We start from the raw sequence: 23227 nt of genomic DNA, 5'->3' as shown, positions 1-23227 counted from the left end.
TTCTCTGAAGAGGAAATACAAATGGCCAAGAAACACATGAAAAAATGTTCAGCTTCACTAGCTATTAGAGAGATGCAAATTAAGACCACAATGAGATACCATCTAACACCGGTTAGAATGGCTGCCATTAAACAAACAGGAAACTACAAATGCTGGAGGGGATGTGGAGAAATTGGAACTCTTATTCATTGTTGGTGGGACTGTATAATGGTTCAGCCACTCTGGAAGTCAGTCTGGCAGTTCCTTAGAAAACTAGAGATAGAGCTACCATTCGATCTAGCGATTGCACTTCTCGGGATATACCCGGAAGATCGGAAAGCAGTGACACGAACAGATATCTGCACGCCAATGTTCATAGCAGCATTATTCACAATTGCCAAGAGATGGAAACAACCCAAATGTCCTTCAACAGATGAGTGGATAAATAAAATGTGGTATATACACACGATGGAATACTACGCGGCAGTAAGAAGGAACGATCTGGTGAAACATATGACAACATGGATGAACCTTGAAGACATAATGCTGAGCGAAATAAGCCAGGCACAAAAAGAGAAATATTATATGCTACCACTAATGTGAACTTTGAAAAATGTAAAACAAATGGTTTATAATGTAGAATGTAGGGGAACTAGCAGTAGAGAGCAATTAAGGAAGGGGGAACAATAATCCAAGAAGAACAGATAAGCTATTTAATGTTCTGGTGATGCCCAGAAATGACTATGGTCTGTTAATTTCTGATGGATGTAGTAGGAACAAGTTCACTGAAATGTTGCTATAGTATGTAACTTTCTTGGGGTAAAGTAGGAACATGTTGGAAGTTAAGCAGTTATCTTAGGTTAGTTGTCTTTTTCTTACTCCCTTGCTATGGTCTCTTTGAAATGTTCTTTTATTGTATGTTTGTTTTCTTTTTAACTTTTTTTTTCATACAGTTGATTTGAAAAAAGAAGGGAAAGTTAAAAAAAAAAAAAAAGAAAAGAAAAAAGACAAACAAGGAAAAAAAAAAAAAAAAGATGTAGTGCCCCCTTGAGGAGCCTGTGGAGAATGCAGGGGTATTCGCCTACACCACCTCCTTGGTTGCTAACATGACCACAGACATAGGGGACTGGTGGTTTGATGGGTTGAGCCCTCTACCATAAGTTTTACCCTTGGGAAGACGGTTGCTGCAAAGGAGAGGCTAGGCCTCCCTGTATTTGTGCCTAAGAGTCTCCTCCTGAATGCCTCTTTGTTGCTCAGATGTGGCCCTCTCTCTCTAGCTAAGCCAACTTGAAAGGTGAAATCACTGCCCTCCCCCCTACGTGGGATCAGACACCCAGGGAAGTGAATCTCCCTGGCAACGTGGAATATGACTCCCGGGGAGGAATGTAGACCCGGCATCGTGGGATGGAGAACATCTTCTTGACCAAAAGGGGGATGTGAAAGGAAATGAAATAAGCTTCAGTGGCAGAGAGATTCCAAAACGAGCCGAGAGATCACTCTGGTGGCACTCTTACGCACACTTTAGACAACCTTTTTTAGGTTCTAAAGAATTGGGGTAGCTGGTGGTGGATACCTGAAACTATTAAACTACAACCCAGAACCCATGAATCTCGAAGACAGTTGTATAAAAATGTAGCTTATGAGGGGTGACAGTGGGATTGGGAATGCCATAAGGACCAAACTCCACTTTGTCTAGTTTATGGATCGATGTGTAGAAAAGTAGGGGAAGCAAACAAACAGACAAAGGTACCTAGTGTTCTTTTTTACTTCAATTGCTCTTTTTCACTCTAATTATTATTCTTGTTATTTTTGTGTGTGTGCTAATGAAGGTGTCAGGGATTGATTTAGGTGATGAATGTACAACTATGTAATGGTACTGTAAACAATCGAAAGTACAATTTGTTTTGTATGACTGCGTGGTATGTGAATATATCTCAATAAAATGATGATTAAAAAAAAAACAAACAAAAAAAAAAACAAAAAACAAAAAACAAAAACAAAAAAAAAAAGATATAGATTTGCAGAATGGATCAAAAAAAAATGAACCATCAATATGTTGCATACAAGAGACTCATCTTAGACATAGGGACACAAAGAAACTGAAAGTGAAAGGATGGAAAAAAATATTTCATGCAAGCTACAGCCAAAAGAAAGCAGGTGTAGCAATATTAATCTCAGATAAAATAGACTTCAAATGCAGGGATGTTTTGAGAGACAAAGAAGGCCACTCCATACTAATAAAAGGGGCAATTCAGCAAGAAGAAATAACAATCGTAAATGTCTATGCACCCAATCAAGGTGCCACAAAATACATGAGAGAAACACTGGCAAAACTAAAGGAAGCAATTGATGTTTCCACAATAATTGTGGGAGACTTCAACACATCACTCTCTCCTATAGATAGATCAACCAGACAGAAGACCAATAAGGAAATTGAAAACCTAAACAATCTGATAAATGAATTAGATTTAACAGACATATACAGGACATTACATCCCAAATCACCAGGATACACATACTTTTCTAGTGCTCACGGAACTTTCTCCAGAATAGATCATATGCTGGGACATAAAACAAGCCTCAAGAAATTTAAAAAGATTGAAATTATTCAAAGCACATTCTCTGACCACAATGGAATACAATTAGAAGTCAATAACCATCAGAGACTTAGAAAATTCACAAATACCTGGAGGTTAAACAATACACTCCTAAACAATCAGTGGGTTAAAGAAGAAATAGCAAGAGAAATTGCTAAATATATAGAGACGAACGAAAATGAGAACACAACATACCAAAACCTATGGGATGCTGCAAAAGCAGTGCTAAGGGGGAAATTTATAGCACTAAACACATATATTAAAAAGGAAGAAAGAGCCAAAATCAAAGAACTAATGGATCAACTGAAGAAGCTAGAAAATGAACAGCAAACCAATCCTAAACCAAGTACAAGAAAAGAAATAACAAGGATTAAAGCAGAAATAAATGACATAGAGAACAAAAAAACAATAGAGAGGATAAATATCACCAAAAGTTGGTTCTTTGAGAAGATCAACAAGATTGACAAGCCCCTAGCTAGACTGACAAAATCAAAAAGAGAGAAGACCCATATAAACAAAATAATGAATGAAAAAGGTGACATAACTGCAGATCCTGAAGAAATTAAAAAAATTATAAGAGGATATTATGAACAACTGTATGGCAACAAACTGGATAATGTAGAGGAAATGGACAATTTCCTGGAAACATATGAACAACCTAGACTGACCAGAGAAGAAATAGAAGAACTCAACGAACCCATCACAAGCAAAGAGATCCAGTCATCAAAAATCTTCCCACAAATAAATGCCCAGGGCCAGATGGCTTCACAGGGGAATTCTACCAAACTTTCCAGAAAGAACTGACACCAATCTTACTCAAACTCTTTCAAAACATTGAAGAAAATGGAACACTACCTAACTCATTTTATGAAGCTAACATCAATCTAATACCAAAACCAGGCAAAGATGCTACAAAAAAGGAAAACTACCGGCCAATCTCCCTAATGAATATAGATGCAAAAATCCTCAACAAAATACTTGCAAATCGAATCCAAAGACACATTAAAAAAATCATACACCATGACCAAGTGGGGTTCATTCCAGGCATGCAAGGATGGTTCAACATAAGAAAAACAATCAATGTATTACAACACATTAAAAACTCGAAAGGGAAAAATCAATTGATCATCTCAATAGATGCTGAAAAAGCATTTGACAAAATCCAACATCCGTTTTTGATAAAAACACTTCAAAAGGTAGGAATTGAAGGAAACTTCCTCAACATGATAAAGAGCATATATGAAAAACCCACAGCCAGCATAGTACTCAATGGTGAGAGACTGAAAGCCTTCCCTCTAAGATCAGGAACAAGACAAGGATGCCCGCTGTCACCACTGTTATTCAACATTGTGCTGGAAGTGCTAGCCAGGGCAATCCGGCAAGACAAAGAAATAAAAGGCATCCAAATTGGAAAAGAAGAAGTAAAACTGTCATTGTTTGCAGACGATATGATCTTATATCTAGAAAACCCTGAGAAATCGACGATACAGCTACTAGAGCTAATAAACAAATTTAGCAAAGTTGCGGGATACAAGATTAATGCACATAAGTCAGTAATGTTTCTATATGCTAGAAATGAACAAACTGAAGAGACACTCAAGAAAAAGATACCATTTTCAATAGCAACTAAAAAAATCAAGTACCTAGGAATAAACTTAACCAAAGATGTAAAAGACCTATACAAAGAAAACTACATAACTCTACTAAAAGAAATAGAAGGGGACCTTAAATGATGGAAAAATATTCCATGTTCATGGATAGGAAGGCTAAATGTCATTAAGATGTCAATTCTACCCAAACTCATCTACAGATTCAATGCAATCCCAATCAAAATTCCAACAACCTACTTTGCAGACTTGGAAAAACTAGTTATCAAATTTATTTGGAAAGGGAAGATGCCTCGAATTGCTAAAGACACTCTAAAAAAGAAAAACGAAGTGGGAGGACTTACACTCCCTGACTTTGAAGCTTATTATAAAGCCACAGTTGCCAAAACAGCATGGTACTGGCACAAAGATAGACATATAGATCAATGGAATCGAATTGAGAATTCAGAGATAGACCCTCAGATCTATGACTGACTGATCTTTGATAAGGCCCCGAAAGTTACTGAACTGAGCCATAATGGTCTTTTCAACAAATGGGGCTGGGAGAGTTGGATATCCATATCCAAAAGAATGAAAGAGGACCCCTACCTCACCCCCTACACAAAAATTAACTCAAAATGGACCAAAGATCTCAATATAAAAGAAAGTACCATAAAACTCCTAGAAGATAATGTAGGAAAACATCTTCAAGACCTTGTATTAGGCGGCCACTTCCTAGACTTTACACCAAAAGCACAAGCAACAAAAGAGAAAATAGATAAATGGGAACTCCTGAAGCTTAGAAGTTTCTGCACCTCAAAGGAATTTCTCAAAAAGGTAAAGAGGCAGCCAACTCAATTGGAAAAAATTTTTGGAAACCACGTATCTGACAAAAGACTGATATCTTGCATATACAAAGAAATCCTACAACTCAATGACAATAGTACGGACAGCCCAATTATAAAATGGGCAAAAGATATGAAAAGACAGTTCTCTGAAGAGGAAATACAAATGGCCAAGAAACACATGAAAAAATGTTCAGCTTCACTAGCTATTAGAGAGATGCAAATTAAGACCACAATGAGATACCATCTAACACCGGTTAGAATGGCTGCCATTAAACAAACAGGAAACTACAAATGCTGGAGGGGATGTGGAGAAATTGGAACTCTTATTCACTGTTGGTGGGACTGTATAATGGTTCAGCCACTCTGGAAGTCAGTCTGGCAGTTCCTTAGAAAACTAGATATAGAGCTACCATTCGATCCGGCGATTGCACTTCTCGGTATATACCCGGAAGATCGGAAAGCAGTGACACGAACAGATATCTGCACGCCAATGTTCATAGCAGCATTATTCACAATTGCCAAGAGATGGAAACAACCCAAATGTCCTTCAACAGATGAGTGGATAAATAAAATGTGGTATATACACACGATGGAATACTACGCGTCAGTAAGAAGGAACGATCTCGTGAAACATATGACGACATGGATGAACCTTGAAGACATAATGCTGAGTGAAATAAGACAGGCACAAAAAGAGAAATATTATATGCTACCACTAATGTGAACTTTGAAAAATGTAAAACAAATGGTTTATAATGTAGAATGTAGGGGAACTAGCAGTAGAGAGTAATTAAGGAAGGGGGAACAATAATCCAAGAAGAACAGATAAGCTTTTTAACGTTCTGGGGATGCCCAGAAATGACTATGGTCTGTTAATTTCTGATGGATATAGTAGGAACAAGTTCACAGAAAGGTTGCTATATTATGTAACTTTCTTGGGGTAAAGTAGGAACATGTTGGAAGTTAAGCAGTTATCTTAGGTTAGTTGTCTTTTTCTTACTCCCTTGTTATGGTCTCTTTGAAATGTTCTTTTATTGTATGTTTGTTTTCTTTTTAACTTTTTTTTTCATACAGTTGATTTAAAAAAAGAAGGGAAAGTTTAAAAAAAAAAAAAAAAAGAAAAACAAGGAAAAAAAAAAAGATGTAGTGCCCCCTTGAGGAGCCTGTGGAGAATGCAGGGGTATTCGCCTACCCCACCTCGATGGTTGCTAACATGACCACAGACATAGGGGACTGGTGGTTGGATGGGTTGAGCCCTCTACCATAAGTTTTAACCTTGGGAATACGGTTGCTGCAAAGGAGAGGCTAGGCCTCCCTATATTTGTGCCTAAGAGTCTCCTCCTGAATGCCTCATTGTTGCTCAGATGTGGCCCTCTCTCTCTGGCTAAGCCAACTTGAAAGGTGAAATCACTGCCCTCCCCCCTACGTGGGATCAGACACCCAGGGGAGTGAATCTCCCTGGCAACGTGGAATATGACTCCCGGGGAGGAATGTAGACCCGGCATCGTGGGACGGAGAACATCTTCTTGACCAAAAGGGGGATGTGAAAGGAAATGAAATAAGCTTCAGTGGCAGAGAGATTCCAAAACGAGCCGAGAGGTCACTCTGGTGGGCACTCTTACGCACACTTTAGACAACCCTTTTTAGGTTCTAAAGAATTGGGGTAGCTGGTGGTGGATACCTGAAACTATCAAACTACAACCCAGAACCCATGAATCTCGAAGACAGTTGTATAAAAATGTAGCTTATGAGGGGTGACAATGGGATTGGGAAAGCCATAAGGACCACACTCCACTTTGTCTAGTTTATGGATGGATGAGTAGAAAAATAGGGGAAGGAAACAAACAGACAAAGGTACCCAGTGTTCTTTTTTACTTCAATTGCTCTTTTTCACTCTAATTATTATTCTTGTTATTTTTGTGTGTGTGCTAATGAAGATGTCAGGGATTGATTTAGGTGATGAATGTACAACTATGTAATGGTACTGTAAACAATCGAAAGTACGATTTGTTTTGTATGACTGCGTGGTATGTGAATATATCTCAATAAAATGATTAAAAAAAAGCTTCCAAACTGGAAAGGAGGAATAAAACTATCCCTATTCACATATGAAATAATCTTGTATATAGAAAGTCCTAATGATGCACACCCACACAAAAACTATCAGAGTTAATAAACAAAATCAGCCAAGTCACAGGACACAGGATCAATGCATAAAATTAGCTGCATTTAATTTTTTTTTTAGTTTTTATTGAGATTGTTCACATACCATACAAGTATCCAAAGATCCAAAACGTACAATCAGTTGCCCACGGTACCATCATACATCTGTGAATCTATCACCACAATTAAATTATTTTTCAATTTTTAGAACATTTTCATTACTCTACAAAAGAAATAAAGACAAAAAAAGGAAACTCCAGTCCTCTCATACTGCTAAACACCCCCCTCCATTATTGATTCATAGTTTTGGTATAGCAATTTGCTACTGTTGATGAAAGAATGTTAAAATACTACTAACCATAGTATGTAGTTTGCAATAGGCATATATTTTTTTCCTGTATGCCCCTCTATTATTAACTTCCTCATTTAGTGTCGTACATTTGTTCTAGTTCACAAGAGGGATTTCTAATATTTGTACAGTTAATCACGGACATTGTCCACCTCAAGATTCACTGTTTCATACATTCCCATCTTTTAACCTCCAACTTTCCTTCTGGTGGTAAATATGACTCTGAGCTTACCCTTTCCACCACCTTCACACATCATTCAGCACTGTTTGCTATTCTTGAAACATGCTACCATCACCTCTGTCCATTTCCAAACATTTAAGTTCACCTTAGTTGAACATTCTGCTCAAAATAAGCAACCACTCCCCATTCTTTAGCCTTGTTCTATATCATGGTATCTTATATTCCATGTTCATGAGTTTACATATTATAAGTAGTTCATATCGGTGTGACCCTGCAGTATTAGTCCTTATGTGTCTGACTTATTTCACTCAGTATAGTGCCTTCAAGTTTCCTTCATCAACCCGTTTTTTTTTTAAGACAGTTCTGTTCACACACCACACATTCCATACTCAGTAAACAATCTTTGGTTCCCTGTATAGCCACACATTTATGTATTCAGCACCATCACCACTATCTATAAAAGGACATCTCCATTTCTTCCACAAAGAAGGAGGAAGAGTCAAAGAAGGCAGAGAGACAAAAGAAAAAGAAAAAAATATAGATATAGAAAAAAAGCATGATGGCTAGGAAACCACAAAAGGAAAGATAGCATTGAACTAAAGTAGAATAAAGAGTCAGACAACAGCACCAATGCCAGGAGTCCCATACACTTCCCCTATGCCACCCCCCTAGGCATTTTAGCTTTGGTTATTGTCTTTGTTATATTAAAGGAAACATAATACAATGTTTCTGTTAATTACAGTTTGTAGTTTGCATTGATTATATCCCCCCCCAATCCCACCCTATTTTTAACACCTTGCAATGCTGACACTCATTTGTTCTACCTCATGTAAAAGCATATTTGTACCTTTTAGTACAATCATTGAGCACCCTAGGTTTCACTGAGTTGTACAGTCCCAGCCTTCATCTTTCATCTTTCATTCTGGTGTCCCACGTGCTCCTAACCTTCCTCTTTCAACCATACTCACAGTCATCTTTGCTCAGTGTACTTACCTTGCTGTGCTACTCTCAAAATTGTTTTCCAAACCTCTCACTCTTGTCTTTTCCTTTCTGTCTTCAGTGCTTCCTTTACAGTTTCATGTAGGTATCTTGTTCACAAACTCTGGCATGGTCTGTTTGTCAGAGAATATTTTAAAATCTCCCTCATATTTGAAGGACAGTTTTGCTGGATATAGGATTCTTGGTTGGTGGTTCTCTTTCAGTATCTTAAATATATCAGCCAACTTCCTTCTTGCCTCCATGATTTCTATTGAGGAATCCGCACATAGTCTTATCAAGCTTCCTTTGTGTGTGATGGATCACTTTACTCTTGTTGCTTTCAGGATTCTTTATCTTTGATGTTTGATAATCTGATTATTAAGTGTCTTGGCATGGGCCTATTCAAATCTATTGTTTGGGGTACACTGCGCTTCTTAGATCCGTAATTTTATGTCTTTCATAAGAGATGGGAAATTTTCATTGAATATTTCCTCTATTATTGCTTCTGCCCCTTTTCCTTTCTCTTCTCCTTCTGGAACACCAATGATATGTACATTCCTGCATTTCATTTTGCCCTTAAGCTCCCAGAGACATTGCTCATATTTTTCTATTCTTTTCTCTATCTGTTCTTTTGTGTGTAGGCTTTTAGTTGCATTATTCTCCAGTTTCTGAGTGTTTTCTTCTGCCTCTTGACATCTGCTGTTGTATATTTCCATTGTGTCATTCATCTCTTGTGTTGTGTCTTTCATTTCCATAGATTCTGCCAGCTGTTTTTTTGAACTTTCCACTTCTTCCTTACGTATGCCCAGGTTTTCATTATATGCTTCATCTCTTTTGCCATATCTTCCCTAAACTTTTTGAATTGATTTAGTATTAGTTGTTTAAATTCCCATATCTCAGTTGAAGTGTAAGTTTGTTCCTTTGACTGGGCCATAACTTCATTTTTCTTAGTGTAGGTGGTAGTTTTCTGTTGTTTAGACATCTGATTTCTTTGGTTACCCTAATCAGGTTTTCCCAGACCAGAATGGGCTAAGGTCTCAGCAGGAGGTAATAGTATCATGTCTCCCTGAGGGTTTTCTTAGAAGATTGGTACACCCTGTGAGGCCTGAAATCACTGTGCTTTTCTGTCCAGCATGTGGAACCTGTTAGCCCATAGCTCCAGACTGGTGTAAGGAGGCGTGGCCCATGGCTGTTTTCCCCCATGCTCTGGAGTCTGGTTCTGAACTGAAGGTGGATAGTAAAGCTTGGCAACACCTTCTCCCTCTTAAGGAAGATACACCCCCTAGGGAGAGATCATTTATATTTGAACAGACTGTCTCCATGTGCTGTCTGCACCTTTGTCTGGTCAGAGTACTGGGAAACAAAAATGACTGAGACTTTCTCCACTGAGCTGTAAAAGGGACAGAAATCCCCCTTCAGGGCCAGTCTGTGGACACCCTCCAGATCTCCAAAGTCAGTCATCACCAAAAGTCTCTGTCTGCTTGTTTGGGATTTGTACCTTGTATTGAGGAGTCCACATTTGTTAATCAAGACCCCAGTTTGAGCACAGCTGAGCTACATTCATTTGCTCAGAGAGTGCTGCTCTCTAGCACCACGAGGCTTTGCAGTTCAGGCCATGGGGAGAGGGAGCTCCTGACTTGGATCTGCAGTTTTTACTTACAGATTTTATGCTGCGATCTTGGGCATTCCTCCCAATTCAGGTCGGTATATGATGAGTGGACAGTCATGTTTGTCCCCCCCTGCAGTTATTTCAGATTATTTACTAGTTGTTCTTGGTTGTTTATTATTAGTTATTCCAGGGGGACAAACTAGCTTCCACTCTTCTCTATTCCACCATCTTCTTCCATCCTAGCTGCATTTTTATACTATAGCTATGAGCAACCCAAAAGGAAATTAAAATATTTTCATTTTCTCTAGTATACAGAACAATAAAATATCTAGGAATAAATTTAACCAAGTATATGAAAGACCTGTATACTGAAAACTACAATGCTTGGTAAAATAAATTAAAGAAGACCTAAATAAATGGAAAGAAATTCCATGTTCATGGATTGTAAAAAGATATTATTAAGATGACAATATTACCTAAAGCAATCTATGGGTTACTTGCACATCCTATCAATTTTTGCACATATGGACAGAGAGTTCTCAAAGTTAATTAATATCACAAAGAATAACAAAATTGGAGGACTTGATACTTTTGATTTCAAAACTTACTATTAAATGACAGTAATCAAGACTGTGCATTCAATGTGAAAAAATAGTCCCTTTAACAAATGGTGCCGGGAAAACTGAATATCCATGTATAAAAGAATAGAATTGGACCTCTATGTCACACTATATCTAAAATAAACTCAAAATGGGTCAAGGACCTAATCATAAGAGCTAAAAGCATAAAACCCTTCAAAGAAAGCATAGGGGTAAATCTTCATGACCTAAATTTTGCAATGATTTCTTAGCTATGACACCAACGCACAAGCAGTAACAGAAAAAAAAAAAAAAAATAGCTGAACTGGAATTCTAAAAAATTTAAAGTTTTGTGATTCAAAGGATGCCAACCAGAAAGTGAAATGACAACACAGACAATAGGAGAAAATAGTGCAAATCATATATCTATAAAGGTATGGCATGCAGAATCCATGAAGAATTTCTACAACTCAACAAAAAAACTTACAAATCAATTTAAAAATGGACAAAGGCACTAGCCTTGATTCTTGAAGATGATTGCATAACTATGTAGCTTACAGTGTGTGATTGTGTGATTGTGAAAAACCTCAAGGCCCCACTCCCTTTGTCCAGAGTATGGACAGATGAGTAAAAATATGGGGACAAAAACTAAATGAAAAATAAGGCAGATGAAGGTATGGAATGTTTTGGGTGTTCTTTTTTACTTTTATTTTTATTTCATTTTATTTTATTTTATTTTATTTTATTTATTTATTTTTGGAGCAAGAAAAATGTTCAAAGGTTAATTCTGGTGATGAATCCACAGCTATATGACGTTGCTGTGAATAGTTAATTGTACAATGTGGATGATTTTAAGGTACATGAATATATTTCAATAAAACTGTATTAAGAAAATAAAAACCATGGGCAAAGGACTTGAATAAATATTTCTCCAAAGAAGATCAGTATATGGCCAATACTCACATCAAAAGATGCTCCACATCATTAGTCATTAGGAAAATGCAAATTCTGATGAAATAGCACTTTTCACCCACGGGGATTGCTACAATAAATGATATAGTAAACAACCATGTTTGCAAGGATATGGAGATACTGGCACCCATGAGAATTGTTAGTAGGAATGCAAAATGGTGCAGCCACTGTGGAAAATGTTTTTATGGTTCCTCAAAAAATTAAATGTGGAATTACCACTCCTAGGTATATACCCAGAATAATTGCAAAGAGGCGCTCAAAGAAAAAGTTATACACTTACTGTTCACATGAGCACTATCCACAATCAAAAGATTAAGACAATCAGAATAGTCAAGCATTTGACAAAATTTAATACCCATTCATAATACCCACTCAGAGAACTAGAAACAGTGGGGAACTTCCTCAACTGTTAAAGAGAATCTAAAACAACTTGTAACTATTATCATACTTTTTGGTGAAAACATGAAGGCTTTACCATTAAGATCAGCAACAAAGCAAGGATGACAAAGATCCTTAGTATTAATCAACAAACTTATGGAAATTCAAGCCAGTTCAATAAGACAAGAAAAGCAAATAGAGGTCATAGATATGTGAAAGGAAAATGCAAAAATTGCCCCCATTTGCAGTTTTATAATTGTTTAAATGGAAAATTCACAGGATTATTAAAAAAAAAACAAAAAAACGCTGGAAGTAATAAGTGAGTTAACCAAGGTCACAGAATACAAGATATGCATATAAAAATAATTATGTTTCTATATACTTGCAAGGAGCATGTGTATATTGATATTAAACACAACTTATTAATAATTGCTCCAAAATGAAATGCATAGGTGTAAATCTAACAAATCATGTCCAGGATATGTGTGCTGATAACTTCAAAATCCTGATGAAAGAGTAAAAGAAGATAAATTAGAGAGACATGGAATAATTTTCATGGATTGGAAGAGTCAACATAGTAATTTTGTCAAGTTTCAACCAGTAATTGTCAATTATTGCCAAACTGATAAACATATTAATGTAATCCTTATCCAAATAATAGCAGGATTTTTTTGTAGATATAGCAAATTTAGTTCAAATTTATGTGGATATGCAAAAGAACTAAGATAGCTAAAACAATTTTGAAAAGAAGAATAAAGTGGGTTTATTTCCACTCTTATTATAGAACTCCAGTTACCAATATTTTGGATCATAGATGGAGAGATACTTATATAAATGAATGAGAGAGACAAGAGTACCCAGAATTAAACAAACATTAATATGCTTAACATTTTTGGCATAAGAGCAAAAACAATTTAATGAAAAAATATAGCCTTTTCATTCAATGGTGCAGGAACTATTGGGCATCCATAGGGAAGAAGAAAGGGAGACAGAAATTTTATATGCCTCACACATTATACAAAAATTATCTCAAAAAGGATTGCAGATTTAAATGTAAAACAAAGCTATAATGACTTTAGAAAAAAAAAACATAGATATTTTTGAGATTTAGGAGCAGGCAAAGAATTTTATATATAAATACCATAAGCAGATTCCAAAAAAGGAAATGTTAATAAATTTGACTACCTTGAAATTAAAAAAAAAAAAAAAAATTACCCTGCAAAAACCTCATTAACAGGGTGAAAATATAAGCTACAGATTGGGAAGAAATATTCTAATCTGAATATTCAGCAAAGCACTAGTGTCTAGAATATATAAAGAAGCCCCAGAACAAAAGTAGAAAAACCCAAAATACCAGTCCCCAAATAATTCAATTATAAAATGGTCAAAAAATGTGAAAGACATTTCACCAAAGAGGATATAGTATACAGATGGAAAGTGAGTTGTTCAACAGCGTTACCCATTCAAGAAATGCACATTAAACCCAAATAAGTTTTTACTACACATCTCTCAGAATGACTAAAATTAAAATAATGTCAACAAAAAAGTGGTGTTGTGATAAGGGTTTAGTTTTGGGTTTTAAAGGGTCACCACAAGGGGCAAAGGTGAGTCTTTCATGGTAGGGAAGGAGTAGGAAGGCCAATTCATGAATAATACTACTTCCCAAAATGTATTTTAGGAAGTTAAAAATGTTTATAAAATTAAAAGTTCATTCCAAAATGAGATCTGTTATAAGTTTACCTCAAATTAAAGGAGTCTTGTGCCCTTAATTACAATTAATTACAAGTACCATGGTCAAAAAGAAGCTAATAAACAATCTACTATCAATCAATAGAGAACGATTAAAGGAGTACTGCTTTTCTTGTTTCCCAACTCAATTATTTATTTTTCATTTTTTTCTAAAGATTTTTTTAATATACATTTTTTTTTAAATTTCCAAGATAAGAAACATCTGGCATCTTTCACCAAGCACAATGTGTTCAAGATATATCCATATTCCAGCATGCATCAGTGCTTCAGTCTATTTTATGGCTGAAAAATATTCTGTTGAATGGATATTAACATTTTTGGCATAAGAGCAGAAACATATTTTTATTTTTATCCATTAATCAGTTGATGGGCATTTCATTTTGTTTCCTCCTTTTGGCTATTATAAATGGTGCTTCTATGAATATTGATGTACAAATTTTTCAAAAATGGCCCCATATGTTGTGATTCCATTTATGGGAAATATCCAGAAAAGGTAAATCCATAGAGAGAGAAAGCAAATTAGTGGTTTCCAAGTGCTGGAGGAAAGAGTACAGAAAGCAACTGATTAATAGGTTAGAGATTTTATTTTGGGTGATGAAAATGCTCTGGAAGTAGGGGTGTTGGTTGCATGACATTGCGAATGTACCAAATGCCACTGATGGTAAATTTTATGCTTTATGCATTTTACTACAATAAAAAAAGTAAATGAAAAAATGTCCAGATACATACAAGAGGAAAACTAAACCCTCTCTTTCCTCCATTCTCACTCTCTTAGCTAAGACCAAGGCATTACAGCCTTGTCCATTGCCTTTTATGTTCTTATATAGAATATGTTGTTGTTTATATGATTTTACATAATTATGATCATATAATATGCATTACTTGTCAATTTGCTTTTCATTAGATGATACATTATGGACATAGATGGGCATATTCAGATCTAACTGTTTTTTATGACATTTGCATGCTTTTATGACATGGTTATTGTGGACTTGTATGACTGCTCTATTGTGGACAATTTTACAAACAATATACTTCACTAATTAAAGTGTATAATTCAATTAGTTTTGATAAATACATACAGTTGTGCGGCTCCCATGACAATCATGATCTACAATATTGTCATCATCCCAAAACATTTCCTCATATTCCTTTACCATATATATATATATATATATATATATATCCCTTCAGCTCCAACCCTTAACCCTGGAAACCATTGATCTGCTTTCTGTCAGTGTGGTTTTTCCTTTTCAAGAATTTCAGATAAATTGTTCCATATGTGTGTAGTCTTTTGTGTCTGGTTACTTTCATTTATCCTATTAATTCTCAGTTCAGGGTTAATTTGCACCCATGGTACATTTGGCAATGCTTGCAGACATTTTTGATTGTCATGGCTCAGGTAGCGGTGTGTTGTCAGCATGCAGTGGGTAGAGGCCAAGGATACTGCATAATATTTTACAATGCACAAGAAAAATCCCTACAACAAAGATTTATCTATTCAAAATCTCAGTACTGCTGAGAATGAGAGACTTTGATTAGCATAAAGCTTGTGAGATACATTTTTGTTTTTCCGTGTATCAGTAAGTTGTTCCTTGTAATACCTGAGTAGTATTTCATTACGTGGATATGCAATAAATTATTAATCCACCAGTTGGTGTACATTTGTTTTTGTTTTTATTTTCTTTACTTTTGAACTATCATGAATAAGGTTGCTATGAGCATTTTGTGTGGACCTTTGCGTTCATTTACTTTAGATAAATACTCAAGAGTATTATTACTGAGCTATACAGTAATTATATGTTTCACTTTATATGAAATTGCCAAGCTAGTTGGCATTCCAACCAGCAATGTCAGAGATTTCCTGTTGCAGTCTTTTATATTCTGTACATAAATATTTTCTTTCAGTCACTGGCTCTCCTTTTCATTTACATATCAGTATCATTTTGTGGATCAGAAATTTTTAATTTTGATATATTCCAAGTTATCAATTTTTTGACATTTTGTTTTGTTTTGTCTTTCCTTAGAAAAAGTTGTCTAACTTTAGGTTTTAAAGACTTTCTCCTATGTTTTATTCTAGGATTTATAAAAGATAGCTTTATCTCATATTTAGTTTTATGTACATTTCAAATAAATTTTTGTAAGGTGTGAGACAAATTAAGTTTATTTTCATCCATCTGTGTATCTATCAGTCTATCTGACTATCTATCTATCTATTATCTATTTTTAAACAGTGATAGTATATGTGTATTCAATTATTTCAGCAGCATTGGTTTAAGAGATTATTCTTTTCCATTAAATAATTTTGGAAGCTTTGTTGAAAAGCAGGTACTGTGTATGTGTGAACTGTGCATTCTTTTACATTAATCCATTTGTCTACCATTGGGCCAACACCACACTATATGATTACTATTGTTCCAAATTGTTGTGAAAACACATATTGCAATGCTTACAAATTTGTTCTTGTTTTAACAAATAATTTTGACAATTTTTGATCCTTTGCCAGTCCATATAGATTTTAGAATTAATTTATTTCTGAAAGAAATGCCTAATGGAATATTGATTACCATGGTACCATGATGTACAGTGTATAGACAATTAGGAGATAACTGACATCTTCTTAGCATGGCCTCTCTCTGTCTCTCTCTCTCAGCAAGCACTTCACCTGGCAGTGGTTTTTTGAATTCAGGAAAATTCATTCCTGAATTTTCTTGGCAATTGGCAGTCCTGTTTGGATTGGGTTGTTGCAGTTTTCCATTGACTTTAATCATAGGACATGGTAGTACTAAGAGAAGCCCTTGGGGATCTCCTAAATTCCAGGAAAAATCTTCTTTCCCTCTATTGTGTAGTTGCAGTGCTATTTCCCCTTGTTGGTCAGGATCAAGCACCCAAGCTAGCATATTAATCCCTTCCTTGCTTGTTGCTTCAGAGACATGAGAAACCCAATGTGGTCCAGTGGTTGTCTTAACTTCCAGTTCAAAGGAATTATTTCTGTGTTTCCTGGTGGAAGCACTTCTTTTGGAACTAAGACTTGTAAACCAGCAGAGCTTAAGCTTACAGGGACAGGAAGCAAAAATTTTCCTAGTGGATCACTAGGAGTGGTAGTGAGTGGTGCCACTCCTGTTTCCACCCCTTGATTCCTGGATCCATGAATCCTGGCTGCAGGAGAAACAGCACCACAGAGTGGACACTGATTCAGAGCATACATAGCCTTCTGGAGAACATCCCCCAACCCTGCAATGTATTGCCACCTAGTTGTCACTGTAATTGAATCTTCAACAGGCCATTCCACCATTCTGTCAACCCAGCTGTCTCTGGATGATGGGGAACATGGAAAGACCAGACAATTCCATGAACATGTGCCCATTCCTTCATGTCATTTGCTGTGAAGTGGGTTCCTTGGTCAGAAGCAATGCTGTGTGGTATATCATGATGGTGGATAACACATTCCATAAGTCCATGGATGGTAGTTTTGGCAGGATCATTGCATGCAGGGAAGGCAAACCCATATCCAGAGTATGTGTCTATGCCAGTGAGAACAAATCACCATCCCTTCCGTGATGGAAGTGTTCCAATATAGTCAACCTGCCACCAGATAACAGGCTGGTCACCTCAGGGAATGGTGCCTTATCAGGGACTGAGTGTGGGTCTCTCCTGCTGGCAGGTTGGGGAGTCAACAGTGGCTATGGTCACGTTGGCCTTGGTGAGTGGAAGTCCATGTTGCTGAGCCCATGCACAACTTCCATCCCTACCACGAGGACCACTTTGTTCATGAGCCCGTTGGTCAATGATAGAAGTGGCTTGGGAAAGAGGCTGATTGGTATCCACCGAATGGGTCATCTTATCCACTTGACTATTAAAATCTCCCTTTGCTGAAATCACCCTCTGGTGAACATTCACATGGGACACATATATCTTCATGTTTTTTGCCCACTCAGAAAGCTCTATCCTCGTACCTTTTCCCCAGACTTGTCACCAATTTTCTAATCATGTTCCTTCCATGTCCCTGACAATCCAGCCACAGCCCACAAATATGTGTACAAACACACCTCTGGCCAGTTCTCCATTCCAGCAAAATGAACAACCAGGTATACTGCTGCAAGTTCTGCCCCCTGGGAGGATTTCACCTCACCACCGTCCTTTAGGGACATCTCAAAAGGGGCTGCAGTGCTGCAGCTGTCCACTTTTGGGTGATGCCTGCATATTGTGCAGAACCATCTGTAAACAAGGCCCAAGTTTTCTCTTCCTCCATCAACTGATTGTAAGGAACCCCCCAAGATGCCATAGCTGTGGGCTGGGAAAGAAAAGGTAAGGTGGAAGGAGTGGGGGCCATGGGCATTTGGGAATGCCTTCAGGAACCACTTGAGCCCTATTTCATATATACCATTTCCATTTTATGATGAGTGCTTCTGTGCATGCCCAACTTTATGGCTTGGTGGGTCAGACAACACCCAGTTCATGATGGGTAACTCAGGTCTCATGGTAACTTGGTTAAGTGTTCTCTCCCTACTAGGGTCCAATAGCAGGCAAAAAGCTATTTCTCAAATAGAGAGTAGTTATCTGTGGTGGATGGTAAGGCTTTACTCCAAAATCCTAAGGTCCTGCATTGTGATTCTTCTATAGGAGTTGTCAAAGGCTCCAAACAGCATCTCTATTTGCCATTGACACTCCCAGCAAAATTTAATCAGCTATATCATATGGTCCAAATGGCAGAACAGTTTGCACAGCAGCCTGCACCTGTTGCAGAGCCTCATCTTGTGCTGGTCCCCATTCAAAATTAGAAGCTTTTCTGATCACTCAGTAAATGGGCCAGAGTAGCACACCCAATTGAGGAATATATTGTCTCCAAAATCCAAAGATGCAAACTAGGCATTGTGCCTCTTTTTTTGGTCATAGGAGAGGTCAGATGCAACAGCTTATCCTTCTCCTTAGAAGGCATATGCCAACATGGCCCACACCACTGGACTCCTAGAAATTATACTGAGGTGAAAGGCCCCTGTATTTTTGTTGGATTAATCTCCCATCCTTTGACACACGAATGCCTTACCAACAAATCTAGAGTAGTTGCTAATTCTTGCTCACTAGGTCCAATCAACATGATATCATCAATATAATGGACCAGAGTGATATCTTGCTGAAGGGAGAAATGATCAAGATCCCAGCAGGCAATATTATGACATAGGGCTGGAGAGTTGATATACCCTGAGGTAGCACAGTGAATGTATAATGCTGGCCTTACCAGCTGAATACAAACTGTTTCTGGTGGTCCTTACTAATAGCTATTGAGATAAAAGCATTTGTCAGGTCAATAGCTGCATACCAGGTACCAGGGGATGTGTTGATTTGCTCAAGCAATGATACCACATCTGGAACAGCAGCTGAAATTTGAGTCACCGCCTGGTTAGGCTTATGATAATCCACTGTCATCCTCCAAGACCCATCTGTTTTCTGCACAGGCCAAATAGGAGAGTTGAATGGAGATGTGGTAGGAATACCCACCATTACCCCACACCCTTAATATCCATTCCCACACATATTCCTCTGATTTCTGTCTATATAAATTGGAAAACTCATGCAGTTCTTTTTTAGAATAGCATACTTCCTCATGGGTCACACTTTGTACCTTACCCTTAGGGGCCTGTTGGAACATTAGTCTAGTTATAGGTCTTGAAGCAAAGACTGGTGGTGGGGGTGGATCACGAAAATAATTAGAAGTATCCATCAAGCCATTTACCCCAGGACATTGCATTGCAGTTTCATCTCATGAAACAGCATTGATCTCTTCAGACAGAGGAGTGATGGCTGCTTCCTCAGGGGAGGTGATTATAGGTTTAGTAGGCACTGAAGGGTTAATCTCTTTAGGTGAAGTTTGGGAGGCAGGGTCCTCAGGGCAGCCTGGAGGTCAGGAAGCTACTTCATCAAAACTGGCTGGAGGTTGTGTAGCTGTCTCCTCAGGGCAGACTGGAGGGGAGGGGGCTGTTTCCTCGTGACAGACAACTACAGGTATATCTAACAAAGGCCCAGCAAAATCCAGGGTTGCAATGTCCTCACTGCCATTATTATCAATCCATATGTCCCCATTCCACTCTTTCCCAATCAATGCCATTACTTTAACAGCAGACATACTGCGAGGTTGAGATTTTATTTTACTTTATAAATCTGCTACTCACATAATGAAACTATGGGTCTGTTTTCCAGAAATCTCAAGTCTGCAGTCACAGGAAGTAAGGTTTTCTTTCAGGGCACACATATATACCTTTACATCTGTCATATGTCACTTAAGTTTCAAATTTGAAGCCTTTAGCTTATCCCTTTCTCTGACAATTTTGTCAAGTGTATCACAGCATCATTATACCTCTTAACTCTGCAAAATTCTGTTAAGGTGTCTAAAACACTGTCACCCAGAGCCTTGCTTCATACAAGAGCATGATTAGAGGAATCAAATGGTGATATTTTGCACTTCTCCACTGCCAAATCATGCCATGGACTGTCAGTGCCATCTTGATTATTGGAAATGGAGTCATTAGTGCCTTTGAATATAATTGGAGTAAGAAACCAATTATAAAAGCCCATTTTAAGATTCTGTTTCTCAAGAAATACTCCTGGTACCAAACTATATTAGTTAGGGTTGTCTAGGGAAACAGAATCAACAAGAGATATCTGTAAACATAAGATTTTATAAAAATGTCTCATGCAACTGTGGGGATACACAAGTCCAAATTCTGTAGGGCAGGGAGTGAACTGGCAACTCCTATGAAAGTATTCAATGAATTCCTCAGGCAATGCTTTGCTGGCTATCTGAAGAAGTGAATGTCCCCTCTCTCTCTTCCTTAAAAGTCTTCAGCTGATTGGATTAAATCCAGCTGATTGAATTCTCTCATTGTGAAAGACACACCCTTCATTGATGTAATCAGTCACAGGTGCAGTCAATTGACTGATGATTTACTACACCAGCCTTCTGGTTTATTAACCAGCCACAAATGTCCTTGTAATAATGGTTAGGACAGTGCTTGCTTGACCAGACACTTGGGCACCATCACCTGGACAAGCTGACACATAAACCTATCACATACTGCAAGGACTGTCTGATCATAGGATGGGCATAGCATGGGGATCTTGGCATTCAAATATTTGGTTCTAGAAAACATCCAGGAAAAATTTTTTTAGTTTACATTTTTAATTAAAGATATTTGGTTAAATTCTCTATCTTCTATACAACACATTGCAGCCTAGTGGATTGTAATAGAAAACCAGACAATCATTCATTATGTTTTCAGGAAAGGTAGATTCTTGGAAATGGTGCTTCTGCTTCCATAGAATCTTATTTTCTCTTGATTTTTTTCTTTAATACAGGCTTCTACCTATCAATCAAGGCAATGGATGTGGCCAAGATGTCAACTGTGTCTGAGTTTTTCTGCTAGGATTCTACAACTCCTGGGAGCTGCAAATGTTTTACTTCATAATCTTTTCATTGTTTTATGTGGCAACAATGGTGGGTAATAGTGTCATAGTCATCACAATTATAGCTGATTCTCACCTACACTCCTCTATGTATTTTCTGTTCACCAAACTGTTCATCATTGTTATATCTCTTGTTTCCTTTGCCACTCCCAAGATGATTACTGACTACCTCACTGGACATAAAATGATCTCCTTTGATGCCTGTATAACCCAGATATTTTTTCTATGCCTTTTCACCGGTACTGAGATAATTTTACTCATAGCTATATCCTTTGATAGGCAAATTGCAATATTCAAGCCCCTCTGTTATGCTTCAATCATCAATCTCCAAGTGTGTGTTGCTCTCATGGTGGCTGCCTGGATTGTGGGAAACACAGATTCAATGAGCCAGGTCATATTTGCCCTCAAGTTACCATTCTGTAGTCCCAATAAGGTAGACAGTATTTTCTGTGAATTTCCTGTGGTGTTCCTGCTAGCTTGCATGGATACCTCTGTCTGGGTCTCTTTATAATCTTGACAAGTGGCATAATTGCCTTGTCCTGTTTCATTATTTTATTCATTTATGTTATTTTCCTGGTTGCTATTGAGCACCATTCTTTGAAGGGATCATTTAAGGCACTGTGCTGTTTTGGATATATCATGTCCCCCAAAAAGCCATATTCTTTGATGCAATCTTGTGAGGACAGACATTAATCTTTTGATTGAAAATTTCCATGGAGATGTGACTCACCCAACTGTAGGTGACACTTTTAATTAATTATTTCCATGGAGGTGTGGAACCACCCATTCAGCTTTGGTATTGATTAGTTTACTGGGGTCCTTTAAAAGAGACAGAAGAAGACCCAGATGACTGCTGATGCTTTGAGATGCTTGGAGATGTGGACAGAAATGTTAAGATATGCTTAACTAAGAGATGCTAGCCTAGAGACATGTTGGAGAATGCCATTTTGAAATGTGACCCAGGAGCAAAGGAACAGCAGATGCCACCTATGTGCCGTCCCAACTGACAGAGGTGTTCCAGACACCATCGGCCATACTTCAGAGAAGGTATCCTTTTGTTGATGCCTAATTCAGACACTCTTATGGCTGTAGAACTGTAAATTTATAACACAATAAATCCCCTTTACAAAAGCCAATCCATTTCTGGCATTTTGCGTAATGACAGAATTAGCAAACTGGAACAGATTTTGAATTTTTTTCTGTAAATAGGAGGTATTCTAAAATTGTCTCATGCAATGTAATAAGCATTTATGTATAGAAATAGGTTTTGTTACTGTTTTAAAGAAGAATGTTAGGTTCAATTTTAACTTTCAGGTATGCAAGTTATCACTACCACCTGCTGGTAGTTACTGGAATTACCAGTATTTCAGGTTATGATAATTCTCCTTGAAGCCATGCTTTGCAAATCATCTCCCTTAAATGATGGAAAATATGAAATAATTAACTATTATTTTGAATTTACTAAAAGATGTTTATGAAATATGGTGTTTAGTATATGATCCACTTTGTAATCACAAGAGGAAAGATCTGTTGCAACCACAGTATTTGAAAACTATCAAGATATATTCTTTTCTGGCATTATTGAGTAAATGGAGAAAACCAAGAATAGCTATGCAGTAATTATCATTAATAAGAGATAAGTTAAAGGAAAGGAAATAGCTAACATTTATTTTAAGCCAAGTGAAAAGAGGAATGTATTTTTTTTCTTCATTAATGTATTCAACAAATAAGGACAACTTTATAGTTTAGAAGTATGGGTTATGGTGTTTGAAACCTAGGGATGTTTGAAATTGCATAAA

At 37.2% G+C, this 23227-nt stretch overlaps 1 pseudogene; it reads left to right on the top strand.

Moving 5' to 3' along the window:
- Positions 1 to 20148: 20148 nt before the first annotated feature.
- LOC119532883 lies at positions 20149 to 22818 on the top strand (annotated as a pseudogene).
- The last annotated feature ends 409 nt before the right edge of the window (positions 22819 to 23227 follow it).

The sequence above is a fragment of the Choloepus didactylus genome, chromosome 4 (genome assembly GCF_015220235.1).
Source record: "Choloepus didactylus isolate mChoDid1 chromosome 4, mChoDid1.pri, whole genome shotgun sequence".
Classification (NCBI taxonomy): Eukaryota; Metazoa; Chordata; class Mammalia; order Pilosa; family Megalonychidae; genus Choloepus; species Choloepus didactylus.
Note: the sequence above shows the minus strand (reverse complement) of the source record. Positions and strands in the feature narration are given on the sequence as shown.